A 20530-nucleotide genomic window follows, 5' to 3' on the forward strand; every position below is an offset into this window, starting at 1 on the left:
TTTTTTTTTTGTACTTGCTTTTTTATAGTTAAAAGTAAATAAAACAGTCTCTGTTGAGCCTCAGGCTCTCCTGGGGACTTCCATTCTTTTGTGTAACCTCTACAGTAGGCAGCTCAGTGATGAAGATCCTGATACTGCCATTTTTCAGATGAGGAAATGGGCTCAGAGAGGTGGCGGGCCTTGGAGAATTTCCTGCAGCTGATGAGTGGCAGGAGCCAGTCTCCAGGGACGCGCTTACCAGTACTGGTTTGCCTGCTATAGCCTCTGAGCCTCCAAGGATCCATTTTAAACGAAGAGCGACCTTGAGGGAAAGGAGCACTTTTTAATCGGTTGTATTTTTTATTTCTTCTTTAAGTACCTGCTACACGTCAAGGACGCTGTCAGATGGTGCTTAAACCATGTGGAACAAACAGATAGGATCCCTGCCCTTAGGCAGTGGAGAGAGACCCCCAAAACACAGGCAAATAAATATTTGATTCCATAGGTTATAGAACAGAAAAGCTCAGGATTCTCCAAAAGAGTAAGGCGGTGGACTCCTTTTAGATTGTGGAGTCGGCAAAGACAGAACTGAAAGGCAACGAGACTTTTCAACAGAGGGGACAGCATGTGTAGGTCCCTGAGGAGAGAAAGAGCTTGAGGAAAATGAGGAACTGGAGGGAGGGAGGGAGAAGAAAGGGCTCAGGAAAAGCCGGAGGCTGCACAGGCATGGGAAGGTGCTGGGCTTTGCACTTGCACTTGGACTCAAAGTTGAGATGAAGAGCCTGGGCATGATTCTAAGGGCAGTGGAGAGCTCCGAATGCATTTTAAGGAAGAAGGGAACATGACCAATTTGGGGAGTGAAAATACTTTTAAAAAAAATAAATTAAGACGTGCTTGGATCTGAAGTGTTTTGAGATTTTCTGCCTGCATCATTAGCGTGGCTGTTCCCCAGAAAGTGCTGGGGCCGCGGCAGTACTTGGAGAGCTGCATTCTGATCCTGGGGATCTTACTTAATGCGAAATAATCCTGCCCCCGCCCCCCGGCCTGCCTCTGCGAAGGCTCTCCAGCCCAGGGAGCAGACATCTCTCTCTCTCTCAGGGGTGTCAGCAGCCTCTGCATACCTGTGCCCAACAACCCACCAGAGGGCTCTCTTCTTCCAGATCCAGGAGGTAGGTCGGGCCTCAGTTCCTCATCCCTGCTCTGCAGGTGAGTGAGGGAAGTCAGAAAGATTGAATGAGGCATTTAGAACGTGTCCCCAGGTGTGAGATGTTGCTAGGCTGCAGTTCCGTTTCTCATCAGCGGCTTACCTGGCCCACTTCTCTCTAGATGTCCCTAGTGTGTGCGATCTTAATATCGTGGCCTCAAGTAGAGTATTCTGAGAAGAGATGCTCCATCATTACCAATGAGAGCTGTCGAGCTCTCTTGTTTCCTGGTTCCATTGCCCCAGCCAGCTTAACTGAAGCCAAATGGAGCTGCCTGGTTATATTAATATCATTTTTCTTCCTTATACTCCTTTTGCTTTTCCTGACATTTTCTTTCCCTCAGCCTGATTTATCTCCTTTTCTAGTTGCTATGGATCTGTAAAATATTTTCCCTTTCATCTGTTAGTAATACTGACCAACCATAAGGCACAACAATCTCTGATTTCTCAGTGCTTTCCTAAGATTTTAGATTAATGGTTGAGAGATTGTGTTTCTACTCCACTGCAATAAAACAGATCAACCCCTCAGAAATGATCTGCTGGCCTAAAATTTAAGTGGTTTGCATGTAAATTATCACCTATCCAATATCTAACCCTATAGAGTTTTTTTGAGGGACGACTCAAATCCAAAAAACAGAAGTTGGTGACGTACAGCCTGCAGGTCAAATCCTGATAGACACCTGTTTTTGCAAATAAAATTTTATTGGACCACAGACACACGAGTTACATGTTATCTAGGCTTTTTGTGTCTGTGCTGCAGCAGCAGAGTTGAATAGTTGTATCAGAGACTCTATGTCCCTCAAAGCCTAAAATATTTGATAGCTGGCCTTTCACTGGAAAAGTCAGCTGACCTCTGACTTAGAGAGCATTTTCCACTTCTGATAACTACCCAAGTGGAGAGGTGGCTGTCTTTGCCTCTGTGATAGATCCAGAGGCCCTCTGGAATGAATCGCCTTAGCTGGGGCCTGTGCCCTGGTCCATGACAGAAGGATCACAGCACCTAGAGCTTTGTTGGGGGAGGGGGGAATGCATTTCCTACTGAGCTGCTGCACTATTTGAGGCAAATTCCTTTATCTTCCACAAGTCTGTATTTACTTGGAGAACTGCATGAAAGGCTCTGAGCTTCTTTGTGGAAAGGAGTTATTTGATAACAGCTGTTAAGCTAGGACATTAGTTCTCAGCCTAGTTCTCTTTTCTGGCCCCCTGTTGAGTCTTATTTGGTTGGCTCTTCAGCAGAATGTGGCTGCTTTGTCTCTAGCACCTGCATTTCAAGGATGCTCCCTGCAGGGGGCAGTGAAGGCCTCTGGTAAATAGAGCAGCTGAAGAGTTAGGAGTAGACCCAGCACCTTTATAGGAGATAAAGCCCATTTGGTGACTGGAAATGGCTCATAATAAAACGTTCAATGAAGAAGGCTGGAGAAAAGCACTAATCAGGGCAGGAGCCCTAGAGCCCAAGAGCCTGCCACTTGGGCCATGTCGGACCTGTAGGACCTGTGGCATTTGGGTCAAAACTGAACATCTTGGGAGTTCCTGTCGTGGCTCAGTGGAGATGAATCTGACTAGCATCCATGAAGACACAGGTTCGATCCCTGGCCCTGGCCTCATGCAGTGGGTTAAGGATCCGGCATTGTGGTGAGCTGTGGTGTAGGTCACAGACATAGCTTGGATCTGGCATTGATGTGGCATAGGCCAGTGGCCATAGCTCCGATTCCACCCCTAGGCTGGGAACCTCCATATGTTGCTGGTGCTGCCCTAAAAAGACAAAAAAAAAAAAAGGAGTTCCCGTCGTGGCACAGTGGTTAACGAATCCGACTAGGAACCATGAGGTTGCGGGTTCGGTCCCTGCCCTTGCTCAGTGGGTTAACAATCTGACGTTGCCGTGAGCTGTGGTGTAGGTTGCAGACACGGCTCGGATCCTGCGTTGCTGTGGCTCTGGCGTAGGCCAGTGGCTACAGCTCCGATTCGACCCCTAGCCTGGGAACCTCCATATGCCGCGGGAGCGGCCCAAAGAAATAGCAAAGAGACAAAAAAAAAAAAAAAAAAGACTTGGCTGCTTCATTTGTGAAATGGAGTAATCAGGATATCTACTTCATAATAATGTGAGTGTCCCTAGGACAGCACCGGGCCTAATACACGGAAGCAATTAATATTTTTTATATTGTCATTTAAGAAGCACTTGCAGGGAGTTCCTGTCGTGGCTCAGCAGTTAACAAACCCAACTAGCATCCATGAGGACATAGGTTCGATCCCTGGCCTCGCTCAGTGGGTTAAGGAGCCGGCATTGCCATGAGCTGTGGTGTAGGTTGCAGACTCGGCCAGATCCCGTGTTGCTCTGGCTGTGGTGTAGGCCAGTGGCTGCAGCTCTGATTCAACCCCTAGCCTGGGACCCTCCATATGCCGCAAGTGCAGCCCTTAAAAAGAAAAAAACAAAAAAGAAGAAGCACTTGGAGTTCCCGTCATGGTCCAGTGGTTAACGAATCCGACTAGGAACCATGAGGTTGCGGGTTCGGTCCCTGCCCTTGCTCAGTGAGTTAACGATCCGGCGTTGCCGTGAGCTGTGGTGTAGGTTGCAGACGTGGCTCGGATCCCACATTGCTGTGGCTCTGCTGTAGGCTGGTGGCTACAGCTCCGATTAGACCCCTAGCCTGGGAACCTCCATATGCTGAGGGAGCCGCCCAAGAAATGGCAAAAAGACCAAAAAAAAAAGAAGAAGAAGAAGCACTTGCAAAAAAAAAGGAAATAGGCTTAAAAGAAAAAAAAAAAAAGAAGCAGGATATTATATCTCTAAATAGAACTGGGTCCTAATCCTGTTAACAGTATGTAGCCGTCCGCATAGACACCTGGAGGCGACACATGAAGATAACCACAAAGCCCATCTTTGGTCATTGGGGTTATGAGTCACTGACATTTTCCTTTTGGTACCTTTCTGCCAGTTTAGAATTTTCTGCACAAACATGAATTTTATTATCAGAAAAGAAGAACCAAAAGGATAACTATGACTAAATTTTTCAAAGAACTTCCCAGAGGACAGAACGTGAACCCTGAGAAGCAGTCCCAGGCCAGTACCATGGGACAAGTCACCATCCTAGGTTGTGCTTCCTCTGCAATTACTGGAATAGCTTTGACTTGCTATTTCTTACAGTTCCTTTCTTTCTTTCTTTCTTTCTTTCTTTCTTTCTTTCTTTCTTTCTTTCTTCTTTCTTTCTTTCTTTCTTTCTTTCTTTCTTTCTTTCTTTCTTTCTTCTTCCTTCCTTCCTTCCTTCCTTCCTTCCTTCCTTCCTTCCTTCCTTCCTTTTTTTTTTTTTTTGTCTTTTTGCTATTTCTTGGGCTGCTCCCGCGGCATATGGAGGTTCCCAAGCTAGGGGTCGAATCGGAGCTGTAGCTGCCCGGCCTACACCAGAGCCACAGCAACACGGGAACCTACACCACAGCTCACGGCAAGGCCAGATCGTTAACCCACTGAGCAAGGGCAGGGACCAAACCCACAACCTCATGGTTCCTAGTCGGATTCGTTAACCACTACGCCACCACGGGAACTCCTCTTTCTTTCTTCCTTTCTTTCTTTCTTTCTTTCCTTCTTCCTCCTTCCTTCCTTCCTTCCTTCCTTCCTTCCTTCCTTTCTTTCTTTCTTTTCCCTCCCTTCCTTCCTTCCTTCCTTCCTTTCTTTCTTTTGCTTTTTGGAGCTGAAACTGCAGCATATGGAAGTTCTCAGACTAGGAGTCAAATCAGAGTTGTAGCTACCAGCCTACATCACAGCTCCAATGCCAGATCCTTAACCCACTGAGCGAGGCCAGGGATCAAACCTATGTCCCCATGGATCCTGGTCGGGTTCATTACTGCTGTGCCACAACAGGAACTCCCTTGCTCAATTTTTTAATAGCTCTCTCTGTGGGAAATAAATGCTTCTCCTAAGCCAGACACAGCTCTGCTCTGGCCCCTCTGGCATTGGGTCTCCATAGTCAGGCCTGTCTTCTTGACTTTCAGAGCAGACGTGTGACAGGCTTGTTTGGTTTCTCTCCAGGACTCAGGGACCAGGCAACTGGCCTGTTCTTCCCTATGCAGCTCTGATAATGTTCCAGAAGTATTTCTGACTCCTTGCAGAGCCTTTCTCCAGGCACATGACAATTGAAACTGGAATCATAGGACGAAAAGAGAAAGGAACTTGGGTGCTTTTTCAGGAGAGGTTGCAGCAAACCTAGGCCATGGTTGTTTTGCTGGCAAACTGGCATGGGGCCTCCAAAACAGCAGTCAGTGGCTGTCCTCAGCCTTGTCCAGCTTGGCCCAGTGGAAGCTGCAACCTGGGACACTGCACTGGCACAGGGCGGGTATTTCTGGGACAGGTGCAATCCAGTGTCTGTGGTTTCCTGAGCCCTGCTCCTAGCTGTAACAGTTCCTCTTTGGGTTTGAAGCTTTAGGGAGAACAGGACACTTATCAACTTCCTGGGCTGACTGGGCATATCTGGGTCCCCACCTGCACTGGCCAGCCTGGTGACCCGAACACAGAAGGCCATTGTCCTATGCCTCTCTTTACTGGGCCACTCAGGTCACACATGCATTGTTATCTGTCTTGGCTAAGGCACTTTTATTCCTCCAAACAAAAAATAACGTTATTGTTTTTCCAGTTGAAAAAATGTTTTTAAAAAATGTAAGCAATGTGGAAAATGTGAAAAAAGTAAGTCACAACCATGGGTAGAGTGGGCTTGCATTTTTACTTTAAAAAAAATATGAAAAAAAGGAGTTCCCGTCGTGGCGCAGTGGTTAACGAATCCGACTAGGACCCATGAGGTTGCGGGTTCGGTCCCTGCCCTTGCTCAGTGGGTTAACAATCTGGCGTTGCCGTGAGCTGTGGTGTAGGTTGCAGACGCGGCTCGGATCCCGCGTTGCTGTGGCTCTGGCGTAGGCCGGCGGCTATAGCTCCGATTCAACTCCTAGCCTGGGAACCTCCATATGCCGCGGGAGCGGCCCAAGAAATAGCAACAACAACAACAACAACAACAACAACAACAAAAAAGACAAAAGACAAAAAAAATATGAAAAAGTATTAATTTGATGATATATATATAAGAAAAGAGTGTTTCATTTTTCAGTTTATACACTTGTCTGTTGTTTGAATTTCTTATAAAAAGCCTATATTACTGGGGGATGTGCCTGGGCTGTGGGATGGAAATCCTATGAAATCAGATTGTTATGATCATTATACAACTACAGATGTGATAAATTCATTTGAGTAATAAAAAAAAAAGGAAAAAAAAAATTAAAAAAAAGCCTATATTACTTTGTAATCTAATTAAGGATATAATCAAAAATGAAAAATATAATTGAAAATGAAAAATATAATCGAAAATGAAAAATATAATAAAAATCTCTATTACTTTGTAATTTAATTAAGGATATAATCAAAAATGAAAAATATAATCAAAAATGAAAAAATAATAAAAAGCCTATATTACTTTGTAATTTAACTAAGGATATAATAGAAAATGAAAAATATAATCGAAACTGAAAAATGAACCTTCATCCCAGCGCTGTCAGCAGTGTCTCTACAGCACTAGGACGAAGGTTCACTCCCTGGCCCGGCACAGTGGGTTAAGGATCCAGCGTTGCCACAGCTGCAGCATAGATCACAACTGTGGCTTGGATCTGATCCTGGCCCGGGAACTCCATGTGCCATGGGGCAACCAAAAAAGAAAAATAAATTTTTTAAAAAAGAAAATGAGAAGTAAACAGTATCAAATCTCAGCCCCTGAGACATCCACTCTTAATATTTGGTGACATCATTCTAGAGAGATGTCTCTTCACATAAAAAGAATTACAGTTTTATTGACAATACTGTATATATTAGCATGCTTTCTTTTTTTCTTTCTTTTCTTTCTTTTTTTTTTTTTTTGCCTTTTGGGGCTACACCTGCAGCATGTGGAGGTTCCCAGGCCAGGGGTCCAATAGGAGCTACAGCTGCTGGCCTACCCCACAGCCCCAGCAATGTCAGATCTGAGCCGCATCTGCGACCTACACCACAGCTCATGGCAACACCAGATCCTTAACCCACTGAGCGAGGCCAGGAATCGAACCTCCAACCTCATGGTTCCTACTCAGATTCGTTTCCATTGCACTATGACAGGAACTCCAGCATGCTTTCTTCACTAGCATTATGTCACAGTCTTTCTAAGTGCATAGCGATCAGTAGCTGTGTTTGTAAAGGTTGTACAGTGTTCCATTTTATGATAGTGAAAGGAAAATGCACTATTTTCCTCTTATTACTCTACTTATGTGACTAGTTGTGTGGGTTTTTCCACTCTAAGCAACTCTCCAATTTTCTGCAGACCCCCAACTAGGTGTCCTACTATTCAGTTCAGTTCTTAATCCTCTTTTTTTTCACTTACTGAATATTTATTGAGTACCTGCTGAATGCCAGAAAAAAGTAACAGAAACTGTCCAGAACTACTTCTAACTCTTACAGCAATGCCTGAGTCCTTAGCATAAAAATGCCCAGTCTGCTGATAGAGAATCCATTCATTCTTGGAAAGTTCCCAGGCCAGGGGTCAAATCAGAGCTACAGCTGCCAGCCTACAACACAGCTACAGCAACGCCGGATCCTTAACCCACTGAGTGAGGCCAGGGGTTGAACCCGCATCCTCATGGATACTAGTTGGGTTCATTACTGCTGAGCCACAGGAGGAACTCCTATTGGTTAATCTTAATGTACAGTGTTCTCAAGTGTACTTTTCAAAAATCGCATAATGCTATAGACCATGAGATACTCCAAAGATTGTCTGAAGGATGAGAGGAATCACCATTGCTTTTATCTCTGTGTGACAAAGCAGCAGCCAGTGGAGTAAAACCCTTCCTCTGGGTGACAGTGGAACAGTTTGATACTTGATTGCCAGATGTCCATTTTCAGAAGAAGCCAAAGCAGTGGGATATAAAAAACGGCACGGCACGCTATGCCAATCAGTGAACTTCTCAGAACACAATTTTCCCGGCTTATATTACCTGAATACAAAGCATCTGTTACAAGAAGCTTATAAGCAACTATTGTAGCGAAAATGGAAGCATAGTCAATGATGCACATGTCTTCAAACCATCATGTTTAACCTTGAAGCAATGTCTGAAAATTAAATTTGCCAACATTCCAGAGAAACTAGCTGTTGTTCCAAAGGTCACTGTTCCATATATAGTTAAAGTCTTTTCTTTTCTAAGATAGTCAAGTTTTTTTTCTGTAATTTTGATGACCTTTGGTTTTCTGAGTTTTGCTTCTCCTAAAGAGGGACTGGACTGACCATGTGTGTATGTTGGCATCTTGGTGTCCTTGGGCGCGTCCCCAGCTCCCACCGGCCCCACACCTGCAGCCCCCAGGTCAGCCCCAACCTCACGTCTGAGCGCCGACATTTTGGCAACTCTTTTTTTTTTTTTTTTTTTTAAGATCTAACTGGCTCTATTCAATGATTCATGAATTGGGCTGCATCCCATCTAGTAAATAAAGGCATGCTCCCAGTTCTGACACTCTTTACCTGGAGTTAGCATCAGATCCCACAAGTAGACTGCTCCCACTTCAGACACCAGTCACAAGTCCCAGGTTGTCAACTGTCCTTCTGACCAACTGTCTATAAATTGAGATTCCCATGACCCTCTTCTAGGGTTTGATAATTTGCCGTAACAGCTCACAGAACTCAGATGACTGGCTTATTATAACAGGATACAACTCAGTTGCAGCATTATTTACGACATGGAAGCAACCTAAGTGTCCATCGGTAGATGAATAAGTGAAGAAAATGTGGTGCATATGTACAGTGAAGTGTTGTTCAGCCATAAAAAAGGAAGAAATCTTGCCATTTGCAATAACATGGGTGGATCTTGAGGATATTATAAGAGAAATGTATCAGATGGTAGGATCTCACTTATATATGGAACCAACCCCCTACCCCCCCCAAAAAAAACCACTCACAGATACAGAGAACATATTAGTAACTGTTGGAGGCAGGGGTTTGAAGAATGGGTGAAATGGGTTAAGGTGGTCAGAAGGTACAAACTTCCAGTTATAAAATAAATAAGGGAGTTCCCTTCATGGCACAGTGGAAACGAATCCGACTAGGAACCATCAGGACACAGATTTGATCCCTGGCCTCACTCACTAGATTGAGGATCCGGCGTTGCCGTGAGCTGTGGTGTAGGCCGGCAGCTGTAGCTCCAATTGGACCCCTAGCCTGAGAACCTCCATATGCCGTGGGTGTGGCCCTTAAAAGCAAAAAAATAAAAAATAAGTCATGGGGATATATTATACAACATGGTAACCATAGTTAATAATACTGTATATTTGAAAGTTGTTAAAAGAGATATTAAAAGTTCTCATCAGAAGAAAAACAAATTTTGTTACAATGTATGGTGATGGGTGATATTAACTGGACTTAATGTGATCATTTTGTAATATATACAGATGTTGAACCATTGTGTTATACACCCAAAACAAATGTAATGTTATATTTCAATTATATCTGAGTAAAAACAAAGATAGAAAGGATGCTACTCAGGAACAACCAGATGGAAGATATGCACAGAGCATGGTATGTGGGAAGGGGCCCAGAACTTCCATGCCTTCTCCAGGTGTGCCATGCTCCCAGCACCTCCCCAAGGTCACCAACCCAGAAGGTCTCTCAATCCCATACTCTCTTATCAAGGCTTTATCACATAGACATGATCAATTATTAAGTCAGTTTCCAGAGCCTTTCCCCTTCCTGGAGGGTAGGGATGAGGCTGAATGTTCCAAGCTTCTAATTATGGCTTGACTCTTTCAAAGACCAGCCCCCATTCTGAAGCTATCCAGGATCTCACCAAGAGTCACCTTATTAGAACAAAAGATGCTGCTATCCTCCAGGAAATTCCAAGGGATTTTAGGAGTTCCTGTGTCAAAAACTGGGTTCAAAGATGAAGAGCAAAAGATGCTTTTAGCACCATTCTGCTTAAGAAATGATGAAGGTTTTAGGAGTTCTAAGAGCCAGGGACAAAACCCAAAATACGTATTTCTTATTCTATCACAGTATCTCAAATAGTAAGATAACAAACTCCTCCAGTATAAACAGACCTTTCTTGATGAACTCACGGATAGTTTCCAGCTTTCCCCACTTTAAACAATACTCTAAGGAGCATCTGGGTATGTACGTCTTGGCAACCATGTTCCGTGATCTCAGATAACATTTCTAAAGTGCAATTTCTGGGTCACGAGGTCTCCTTATTTTGCTTCATGGCCGTCCTCTATGAAGATGATTCTATGACACTGGGTGGCCCCTGGCCGTCACTGCCACTGTGTTCTCTCACCTGTAGTCATGGCCAGCTGGCAGTCCAGGCACCAAAGAAGCACTTCGTAGCCTCTGAGGTCCACAAAATGAGTCACAGGAATCGTCCAGTATTTAGTAACTTCAAGGCTGGCTTTATTCTAATGTTAAAGGAGTTCTTTGATACGGGGTGAATCTCAGAAAGCCCAGCTACGCACTTCCAAGCTCACCCTCCTGACTTAGTCCTCACTCCATCCCTCCAACGCAGGAAGAAATGTCCGGGCAAGGAGTCTGGCCCACGTACCAAACTATTACCACTCATAATTTACTGCTGCCTCTTCCAATAACCAGATCAGCCAGAATGGTTATCTCCCACAGCTGATGGGTGGGAAACTTTGGAAGTATTTGGGCAGACGCATGGACAGCTAGAGGTCTGGTCTCTACGCCTATACTCAGAACTCAGTTTTCTGCATCATGTTCCATCCTCGATCCAGCAGCCCTTCCGGGATGTCACATTCCATGGGGGGCATTGACAGCTCAGAGTGTATCCAGAGAAGGGTGGCTTTCAGACTGGCAAAAGCTCCATAAACCATTGTCTGTGAGGAATGGCTTTAAAGGTGAGGTAACTGGAAACATTTTAGCTGGAAGAAGAAAAGCCTTTGGGATGAGGTGTGGGCAGTGTTGAACTATGACCCCGCATAGGTGTTTTATTTATTTATTTATTTATTTATTTATTTATTTATTTCGTCTTTTTTTGTTATTTCTTGGGCCGCTCCCTCGGCATATGGAGGTTCCCAGGCTAGGGGTTGAATCGGAGCTGCAGCCACCGGCCTACGCCAGAGCCACAGCAACGCTGGATCTGAGCCGCATCTGCAACCTACACCATAACTCACGAAACGCCGGATCGTTAACCCACTGAGCAAGGGCAGGGACCGAACCCGCAACCTCATGGTTCCTAGTCGGATTCGTTAACTACTGAGCCACGATGGGAACTCCCCACATAGGTGTTTTAAAAATATCTGCGGTCTTGCCATATGGAAGAGGGATTTGACTTTTCTTTATTATTCAGAGGAGAGAATTAGAAGACTCTTGGCTCTTCTTTGGATGTGGAAGCATCTCCTAACATGGCTAGACCTCGGGAAGCAATAGACCCCCCATCTCAGAAGCTGTCCTAGTCGAGTCTGGCTGTAAGGAGAGAGGCTTTAAGCATCGGGTCTTAGGTTGGTGATGTGGGAACTCAAACCAATGAACCCACAGGCCCCTTAGATCGTGCTTGTTTTCTTCTAATCCAGCTTCTGACAGCTCTGCTGTGCTCTGGTCTGGCTTCCTGCAAACAGTCTGCCTCCTCCCCTCTCTTCGAGCTTTCTGTTCCAGGCCCCTCTCAGTCTGACCCAGCTGGGTGATCCCTGAGAACACCCATAAATACTGTAGCTGTGCTTCTTGATATAAACTATGGAAGGGGGGGGTTCATTTCCTGAGCTGAAAATTAGATCCCGCTCCCTAAGGAAGCTGTCTGCTCTGCGGCAGGGGATAGATGCTCAGCATCTTACCTCCCACTGCGCCCTCTGCCTTTGTTCTTTTACTTGTAAACAGTGGCTGTGTTTTCCAGTGGTAGAATCTTTCAGATGAATAACAGTTATTTAATTTGTGCAGTACTTCCATCGCAAGGCAATTTTCACATATTTTTAATTCTCTTATTTGATTCTAAAACCTACCCTGCAAGGTAGACAGTATTATGTTTTGATACATAAGGAAACAGATGCAGAGAAGTTAAGTGATTTGTCTAAGGTTACACAGCAAAGGAAAATGTATCAGAAAATAAAGAGAAGTACCATTACATGGAGACTTTTCATTCAGGGCTCTGTTTCTGCCGTGAATGAAGACATAATACATTTGGGGCGACTCTTTGTCCCCCTGACTGGTAGGAGAAAACTCATCAGTGCTGAGTGGCATTTTCACTGTGACAGAGCTAAGAGAAGTCAGTGTTCTATTAATTTATCTTTTTTAGGAGTTGCTAGAGATGAGGCCAACCAAAAAGCTCTCCGGGTTAAAAGTTGATGTTTCAAGCAAGTGTCCCATAAACACATGAAAGATATTTGTTTCAAAAGAAGAAAAATGCAGGAGTTCCTGTCATGGCTCAGTGGTTAACGAATCTGACTAGCATCCATGAGGATGAAGGTTCGATCCCTGACCTTGCTCAGTGGGTTAAGGATCCGGCGTTGCCATGAGCTGTGGTATAAGTCGCAGACATGTTTCGGATCCTGTGTTGCTATAGCTGTGGTGTAGGCTGGCAGCTGTAGCTCTGATCTGACCCATAATCTGGGAACCTCCATATGCCACAGGTGCAGCCCTAAAAAGCAAAAAAAAAAAAAAAAAAAAAAGAAGAAGAAGAAAAATGCAAGGTAAATGACCCTAAGATACCACTTCTCACTTGTCAGTTTGGCAGAGATCCAAGTTTGATCACATACCCTGTTGCCAAAAAGCTATGAAGAATCAGGCACTTCCACCATGTTCATGGTGGGATGCAAAATAGTGCTGTCTGTGGAAGAGAACATATCACTGTCCAGCAAAATACATATCTGTTTACCCTTTGATACAGCAATCTCATGTCTAAGAATCCCAGACATACGAACAAAAATAGGAAAAGACATTCACAAATGGCTACTAATTGAAGCATTTTTTAAAACATATTTGAAACTACGTATTTGTAATAATTAGTTGCAGGCATCCTCTCACATCAGCAGCGGGTCCATGAGAAGACATGGAAATATGTGCGTGCTTTGTCAGGCCTCTGCTTGTGTTTGCTGCTGTCCCATTGGCCAAAGTAAGTCCCCTGGCCAAGCCTGGGGTCAGAGAGGGAAAAGTCTACAAAATTACATGTAAAATGCATGCAAAGAAGGTATTAATTGGGGCTGTAAAATAGTACGTTTACCACAAGGTCAAGTATAGACACTAACTACAGTCTTTCTTGTAATTCGTACAGCCTGGTTTATAAATTGATGGTCTTGGTCATGTAGGTAGAAGATACTCTTTTAGCAAGATGTCTCTTAAAAGGTATAAACCCAGGAGCTCGCACTACGCCACAATAGGATGGGCAGCCTCTCTGCAGCACCAGGATGCAGGTTCAATCCCTGGCCCAGGGCAGTGGGTTAAAGGATCTGGCATTGCCGCAGCTGTGATGTAGGTTGCAACTATGGCTCAGATCTGATCTCTGTCCTGGGCACTCCATCAGCCATAGGGTGGCCAAAAAAGAAAAAAAAAAAAAGTATAAATCCAACCATTGTATTTCAGATATTTCGATATACATTAAGAAGTTATGGAAGTTCCCGTCGTGGCTCAGTAGTTAACGAATCCGACTAGGAACCATGAGGCTGCGGGTTCGATCCCTGGCCTTCCTCAGTGGGTTAAGGATCCGGCGTTGCCGTGAGGTGTGGTGTAGGTTGCAGATGCAGCTCGGATCCTGTGTTGCTGTGGCTCTGGCGTAAGCCAGTGGCTCTGGCTCCGTTTAGACCCTTAGCCTGGGAACCTCCATATGCCGTGGGAGCGGCCCAAGAAATGGCAAAAAAAAAAGAAGTTATGTTTGGGAATAGAATACTCATCATTCTATCTGTGCAACAAAATAGTTGGTGGTAATAATGATAATGTTGATGGGGTAATCAGTGGAACTGCCTCATCGAGAATGCCTGTGCAGTGTCCTCAGAGTTGTCATTTGAAACAACAGGCAAGGAGTTCCCTAGTGGCCAAGGGTTAAGGATCTGGTGTTGTCACTGCTGTGGCACGGGTTTGACCCCTGGCCTGGGAACTTCCACAGGCATGGCCAAAAAAAATAAAAAAATAAAAATAAGGCAGACAAATGAGTCAAAAAAACTTTCTTTTTCATATTGCCTAAAAAGTTACTGAATATTCAGGTATATAAAATCAAATATGTGGAGTTCCCGTCATGGCACAGTGGTTAACAAATCCAACTAGGAACCATGAGGTTGCGGGTTCGATCCCTGGCCTTGCTCAGTGTGTTAACGATCCGGCGTTGCCATGAGCTGTGGTGTAGGTTGCAGACGCGGCTCAGATCCCGCGTTGTTGTGGCTCTGGCGTTGGCTGGTGGCTACAGCTCTGATTCGACCCCTAGCCTGGGAACCTCCATATGCCGCAGGAGCGGCCCAAGAAATAGCAAAAAAAAGACCAAAAAAAAAATCAAATATGTGATAATGTTGTGACCAAAATAAAACTATGGCCATTACAATCTTGAAAAAAGAAAAAAGCAATGTGGAGAAAAGTATGTATTATGTTATTTACATAAGAAGACCTGTTTTCCTTTATATTTTTTAATGGAAGGACAAACCATCATGTTTTTTAAATGGTTATCTAGGGGAGAAGGAGGGAACAGAATAAAGGGGATGGGAGGCCAGGCTTCTCTGAATATACTTCGTTTTTAGATTTATAACTTGGACCCATGTAAATTTTATGTAATTACAAAACAGAAACCATGAGTTCCCGTTGTGCTCAGTGGGTTATGAAACCACTAGTATCCATGAGGATATGAATTTCATCCCTGGCCTTGCTCAGTGGGTTAAGGATCTGGCAGTGGCTGTGGCTGTGGCTGTGGTGTAGGCTGGCAGCTACTGCTCTGATTGGAACCCTGGCCTGGGAACTTCCATATACTGTGGGTGTGGCCCTTTTAGGAAAAAAACAAAACAAAACAAAACAAAATGGACATTTTTCTTGTGTTAGTTTTCTGTGCTATAAGAGATTATCACAAAATTAATGGTTTAAAACAACACATTTATTATTAGTTTCTTTGGGTCAGTGGTCTGGGCACATCTTTGCTGGGCCCTCTGCTTAGGGTCTCACAAGGCTGATATCTGGTTGCAGGCTCATTTCTTACTCGGAGGCTCTACTGGGGAGGGATCACTTCCAAGTTCCCTCAGGTCCTTGGCAGAATTCCTTTCCTTGTGGCTATAGGATTGAAGGCAGCTTGCTTCCTTAAAGCCAGCAGTGCAGAGTCTCTGGGGGGGGGGGGGTGTACAGTGCTTTTTTTTTTTTTTTTTTTAAGGGTTTTGACCCGATTCAGTCAAGTACACCAAAGATAACCTCCTTTTTAATTAACTCAGAATCATTTGATTGGGCCTCATACCCATCAGGATGGCAACTGAAAAAAAAAAATCAGGAGTTCCCATTCATGGCACAGTGGTTAACGAATCCGACTAGGAACCATGAGGTTTCAGGTTCGATCTCTGGCCTTGCTCAGTGGGTTAAGGATCTGGCGTTTCTGTGAGCTGTGGTATAGGTTGCAGATGCGGCTCAGATACCGTGTTGCTGTGGCATAGGCCGGCAGCTACAGCTCCAATTGGACCCCTAGCCTGGGAACCTCCATATGGCGCAGGTGCAGCTCTAGAAAAGACAAATAAAATAAAATAAAATAAAATAAAATAAAATAAAATAAAATAAAATCAGAAGACAATAAGTGTTGACAAGAATGTAGAGAAACGAAATTTTATGCATTGCTGGTAGGAATGTAAAATGCTGCAGCCACTGTGGAAAACAGTACAGCAGTTTCTCAAAGACTTATACATAGAATTACTGTATGATCGAGCAATTCCATTTCTGGATGTATAGCAAAAGAATTGAAAAGCAAGTTCTCGGAGTTCCCGTCGTGGCGCAGTGGTTAACGAATCCCATAGGAACCATGAGGTTGCGGGTCCGACCCCTGCCCTTGCTCAGTGGGTTAATGATCCGGCATTGCCGTGAGCTGTGGTGTAGGTCGCAGACCCGGCTCAGATCCTGTGTTGCTCTGGCTCTGGCATAGGCGGGTGGCTACAGCTCCTATTGGACCCCTAGCCTGGGAACCTCCATATGCCGAGGGAGTGGCCCAAGAAATGGCAAAAAGACAAAAAAAAAAAGAAAGAAAAGCAAGGTCTCAGAGATGTTTGTATACCCATGGTCATAGCTACATTATTCACAATAGCCAAAGATGGAAGCAACCCAAGCACCTGTCAACAGTTGAATGGATAGACAAAATGGGATGAAAAATACAGTAGAAAATGATATGGTCTTGGGAGTTCCCGTCGTGGCGCAGTGGTTAACGAATCCGACTAGGAACCATGAGGTTGCGGGTTCGGTCCCTGCCCTTGCTCAGTGGATTGACGATCCGGCGTTGCCGTGAGCTGTGGTGTAGGTTGCAGACGTGGCTCGGATCCCGTGTTGCTGTGGCTCTGGCGTAGGCCGGTGGCTACAGCTCCGATTCGACCCCTAGCCTGGGAATCTCCATATGCCGCGGGAGCGGCCCAAGAAATAGCAACAACAACAACAACAAAAAAGACAAAAGACAAAAAAAAAAGAAAATGATATGGTCTTAAGAGGGGAATTCGGACACATGCTGCATTGTGGATGAACCTTGAGAATGTGCTAAGTGAAGTAAGCCCATCACAAAAAGACAAATATTGATTGTATGAGTCCATTTATATGTGGTACCCGGAATAGTTAAAGTCATAGAAATGGAAATTAGAATGGTGGTTGCCAAGGGCTGGGGGGAGGGGAAAATGAGGAGTTGTTTAATAGCTTCAAAGTTTCAGTTTGCAAAAAAAAAAAAAGAGTTCTGGAGATTGGTTGCACAACAACGTGGATGTAAAAGTAAAATAAATCAGGGAATTCCCTTTGTGGCTAAGTGGGTTAAGAACCCGACTTAATAATAATATTGGCGCTCTGGGAGTTCTCATTGTGGTGCAGCGGAAACAATCTGACTGGGAACCATGAGGTTTCGGATCCCATCCCTGGCCTCACTCAGTAGGTTAAGGATCTGGCGTTGCCGTGAGCTGTGGTGTAGGTCACAGACGCTGCTCGGATCCCATGTTGCTGTAGCCATGGTGTAGGCTGGCAGCTGTGGCTCCGATTCAACTCCTAGCCTGGGAACCTCCATAAGCTGAATGTTCCACCCTAAAAAGCAAAAAAATAAAATAAAAATAAAAATAATAATACTGGCTCTATTATTCTGAAACTAGTATATGTGTATAAATAGGATAATGCAAATAATTATGTTAGAAAATAAGATTTCAGCATGAGAAAAATACAAATATAAAATCAAATAAATTAAAATGTATTCTTAAATTTTAACTGGAAATATCAGGATAAACTTGAGATGTGGTTTTTTTTTTTTTTTCTTTTAAAAAATATGTTTTATCTCTTCAGTAAAAGAAAAAATCTTGAGACTGTAATCAACCTAGTAGCAGTAGGCACTTCTAGGTCCAGATCATGGTCACTATATACTATTTCTCATTAAAAGAAATCAGGAGGCGTTCCTGTAGTGGCTCAGCGTTAATGAACCCAACTAGTATCCATGAGGATGCCAGTTCCATCCCTGGCCCTGCTCAATGGGTTAAGGATCTGGTGTTGCTGTGAGCTGTGGTGTAGGTCCCAGATACGGCCCGTATCTGGCATTGCTGTGGTGTAGGCAGGCAGCTACAGCTCTGATTCAACCCCTAACCTGGGAATTTCCATATGCCAAAGGTGTGGCCCTAAAAAAAAGACAAAAATAAATAAACAATTTTTTTTAATAAAAAAAAGTAAAATAAATCAGGGAGTTCCCTTTGTGGCTCAGTGGGTTAAGAACCCGACTAGTCTCCATGAGGTTGCAGGTTCAATCCCTGGCCTTGCCCAGTGGGTTAAGGATCCCACGTTTCCACAAGCTTTGGCATAGATCACAGATGCAGCTCGAACCTGGCACTGCTGTGGCTGTGGTTGGCAGCTGCAGCTCCAATTTGACCCTTAGCCTGGGAATTTCCATATGCTGCAGATGTGGCCCCAAAAAGGAAAAAAAAAAAGTTTAAAAAGAAATCAGGGCTTTTTGGAGAAGTGACTGATTCTAGATCCAGGATAGAAAATATATAAGATAAGCCTACAGCATCTTTTTATATTAGAAAACAAGCTACCAAAGATGGTAGAAGTCTTATCACAGACTCAGGAGTCGATTGTAAAGACTTCTTCTGTGAAGTCAGAAAGAGAAAGACAAATCCCATATGATATCACCTATATCTGGAATCTAACATACAGCACAAATGAACCTTTCCACAGAAAAGAAAATCATGGACTTGGAGAACAGACTCATGGTTGCCAAGGAGCAGGGGAAGGGAGTGGGATGGATAGGGAATTTGAGGTTAATAGATGCAAACCATTGCCTTTGGAATGAATAAGCAATGAGAACCTGCTGTCTAGCACTGGGAACTATACCTAGTCACTTATGATGGAGCATGATAATGTGAGAAAAAAGGATGTATGCATGTATGTGTGACTGGGTCACCCTGCTGTACCATAGAAAATTGACAGAACACTGTAAACCAGCTATAATGGAAAAAACAAAAATCATTAAAAGTAAATAAATAAAAGGTTGATTAAAAAAAAGACTGATACTGTCAAAGAGGTGACAACATAAGTATTAATAAAAATTGCGGTGATTGAAACACAGCCGATGTCTTAAAATCCATGTGTTCATAGTAATGAAAAGCCCGACCGCATAAAACTTAATAGATCATCTTTAGAAGATGACGATTTATTATTCTGAAGACTGGCAAATAAAGGAAAGGAACCACACATTTAATCTGCCTTTCCTGTAAAACTTACCTCAAGTAACTTTAGAGAAGTGTTTTTGCTCTAGTGCTCAGGTTACCTCTCTGCCTTATGCTTTTCCTTCCTCCTATTTCAATATGGTTGGTGGCTGGCAAGAAGGATTGAAGTTTGTTGGTTTTGTTCGATTGATTCATCAGCTTCCCCTGCTGCCAGACTGAATCTAGTGACTCACGCTGCAGCGGCTTCTTCCTGAGAGTACTGGGGTGAAACCCTGAGCTCCACCCCAGGCCTGCCCTTGAATGGTGCCACTCTTGCTTACATTTGAGCTCATGGTCCCTATGAGCGTAGACTTGTTTTCTGTAATGAGGACAGCACTTAAGACTTTTGGTTTTGATCTACTTAACTTCTTCCTGGCTCCAAAAGGTTTCTATCTTCCTGTTAGCTGGAAACGCAGGGCCAGGGTTGATCCAGGTTCTTCTCCTGAAAGGTGCCAGAGCCACATTCTGTCTTCACCATCCTCCCTCCTGAAGAAAAAACAAAGATGGGTATTTTGTCTGCACCTCCCTAGCCTGTACCTGCCAAGAACACAACTCTCTCCAGTCTGAAAGCAAACACAAAATGACAACAACACGAAAAGCTATATCCTAGAGTTAGTGGGCCGCTCCAGATTTCCAGACGTCTGCAAAGGGGCAGAATGCCCTTCGTCTTTGGAATTTAGGCAGAATGAGGGCTATGCTAAAGTTCTTTGGCTCAGAAATGCTCAGAGATACAAATGCAGCTTTGTTCAGAGCAGAAGCACATCAGCTCTGTCTACCTGAACAAATGAGAACAGCATGTATGTGTGGTCATCTGTGCCTGGGCCTGTCAGGTTGTTGGTCTATAGCTGTGCCTCTAGATTTTAAAATTTTCAGGGGCAGTGTCTACCCGCAGCTGCAAAGCCATTAGAATGCTAAAAATGCCAATAAGAAACAATGTACAGAAGTAGGACCAAGAGCAAAAATTGCAAGGGAGAGAAAGGGTGTTGCTTTTATCTAACTGATCAAGACGAAAAATAAACTGGAAAAGTCTGAAGTCTGTGGCAAGAGGAGCAACATCATCAGTCTGGTTAATTTAGGAGAAAGTGGGGCATTTGTTTAAGAAGTTAAAAGCTTAGATGGTGAAAGTGCCACTGGTGACGTGTCAAGAAGACACCCCCCCCCAGCAAAAAAAAAAAAAAAGAGTTCCCATTGTGGCGCAGCAGAAACAAATCCCATCAGGAACCATGAGGTGTCAGGTTCAATCCCTGGCCTCGCTCAGTGGGTTAAGGATCCGGCGTTGTCATGAGCTGTGGTGTAGGTCACAGATGCAGCTCAGATCTGGTGTTGCTGTGGCGGTGGCGGAGGCCAGCAGCTGTAGCTGGGATTCGACCCCTAGCCTGGGAATTTCCATATGCTACAGGTGCAGCCCTAAAAAGGGAAAAAAAAGTCAAAGTCCTCCTTGATCACGTGACCCAATTTCAGGCCCCTCCCTAAGGGGGGCCATGTATCTG

General features: G+C 44.2%; 1 protein-coding gene and 1 pseudogene across 3 annotated transcripts in view; one reads left to right on the top strand and one right to left on the bottom strand.

Moving 5' to 3' along the window:
• The window catches only part of SUFU (SUFU negative regulator of hedgehog signaling), a 129691-nt gene that overhangs the window by 57165 nt on the left and 51996 nt on the right, over positions 1–20530 (top strand). The gene's annotated exons all lie outside the window — the stretch shown is intronic.
• LOC125116721 (complex I assembly factor TMEM126B, mitochondrial-like) lies at positions 7875–8566 on the bottom strand (annotated as a pseudogene).

Source organism: Phacochoerus africanus, chromosome 15 (genome assembly GCF_016906955.1).
Source record: "Phacochoerus africanus isolate WHEZ1 chromosome 15, ROS_Pafr_v1, whole genome shotgun sequence".
Taxonomy (NCBI): Eukaryota; Metazoa; Chordata; class Mammalia; order Artiodactyla; family Suidae; genus Phacochoerus; species Phacochoerus africanus.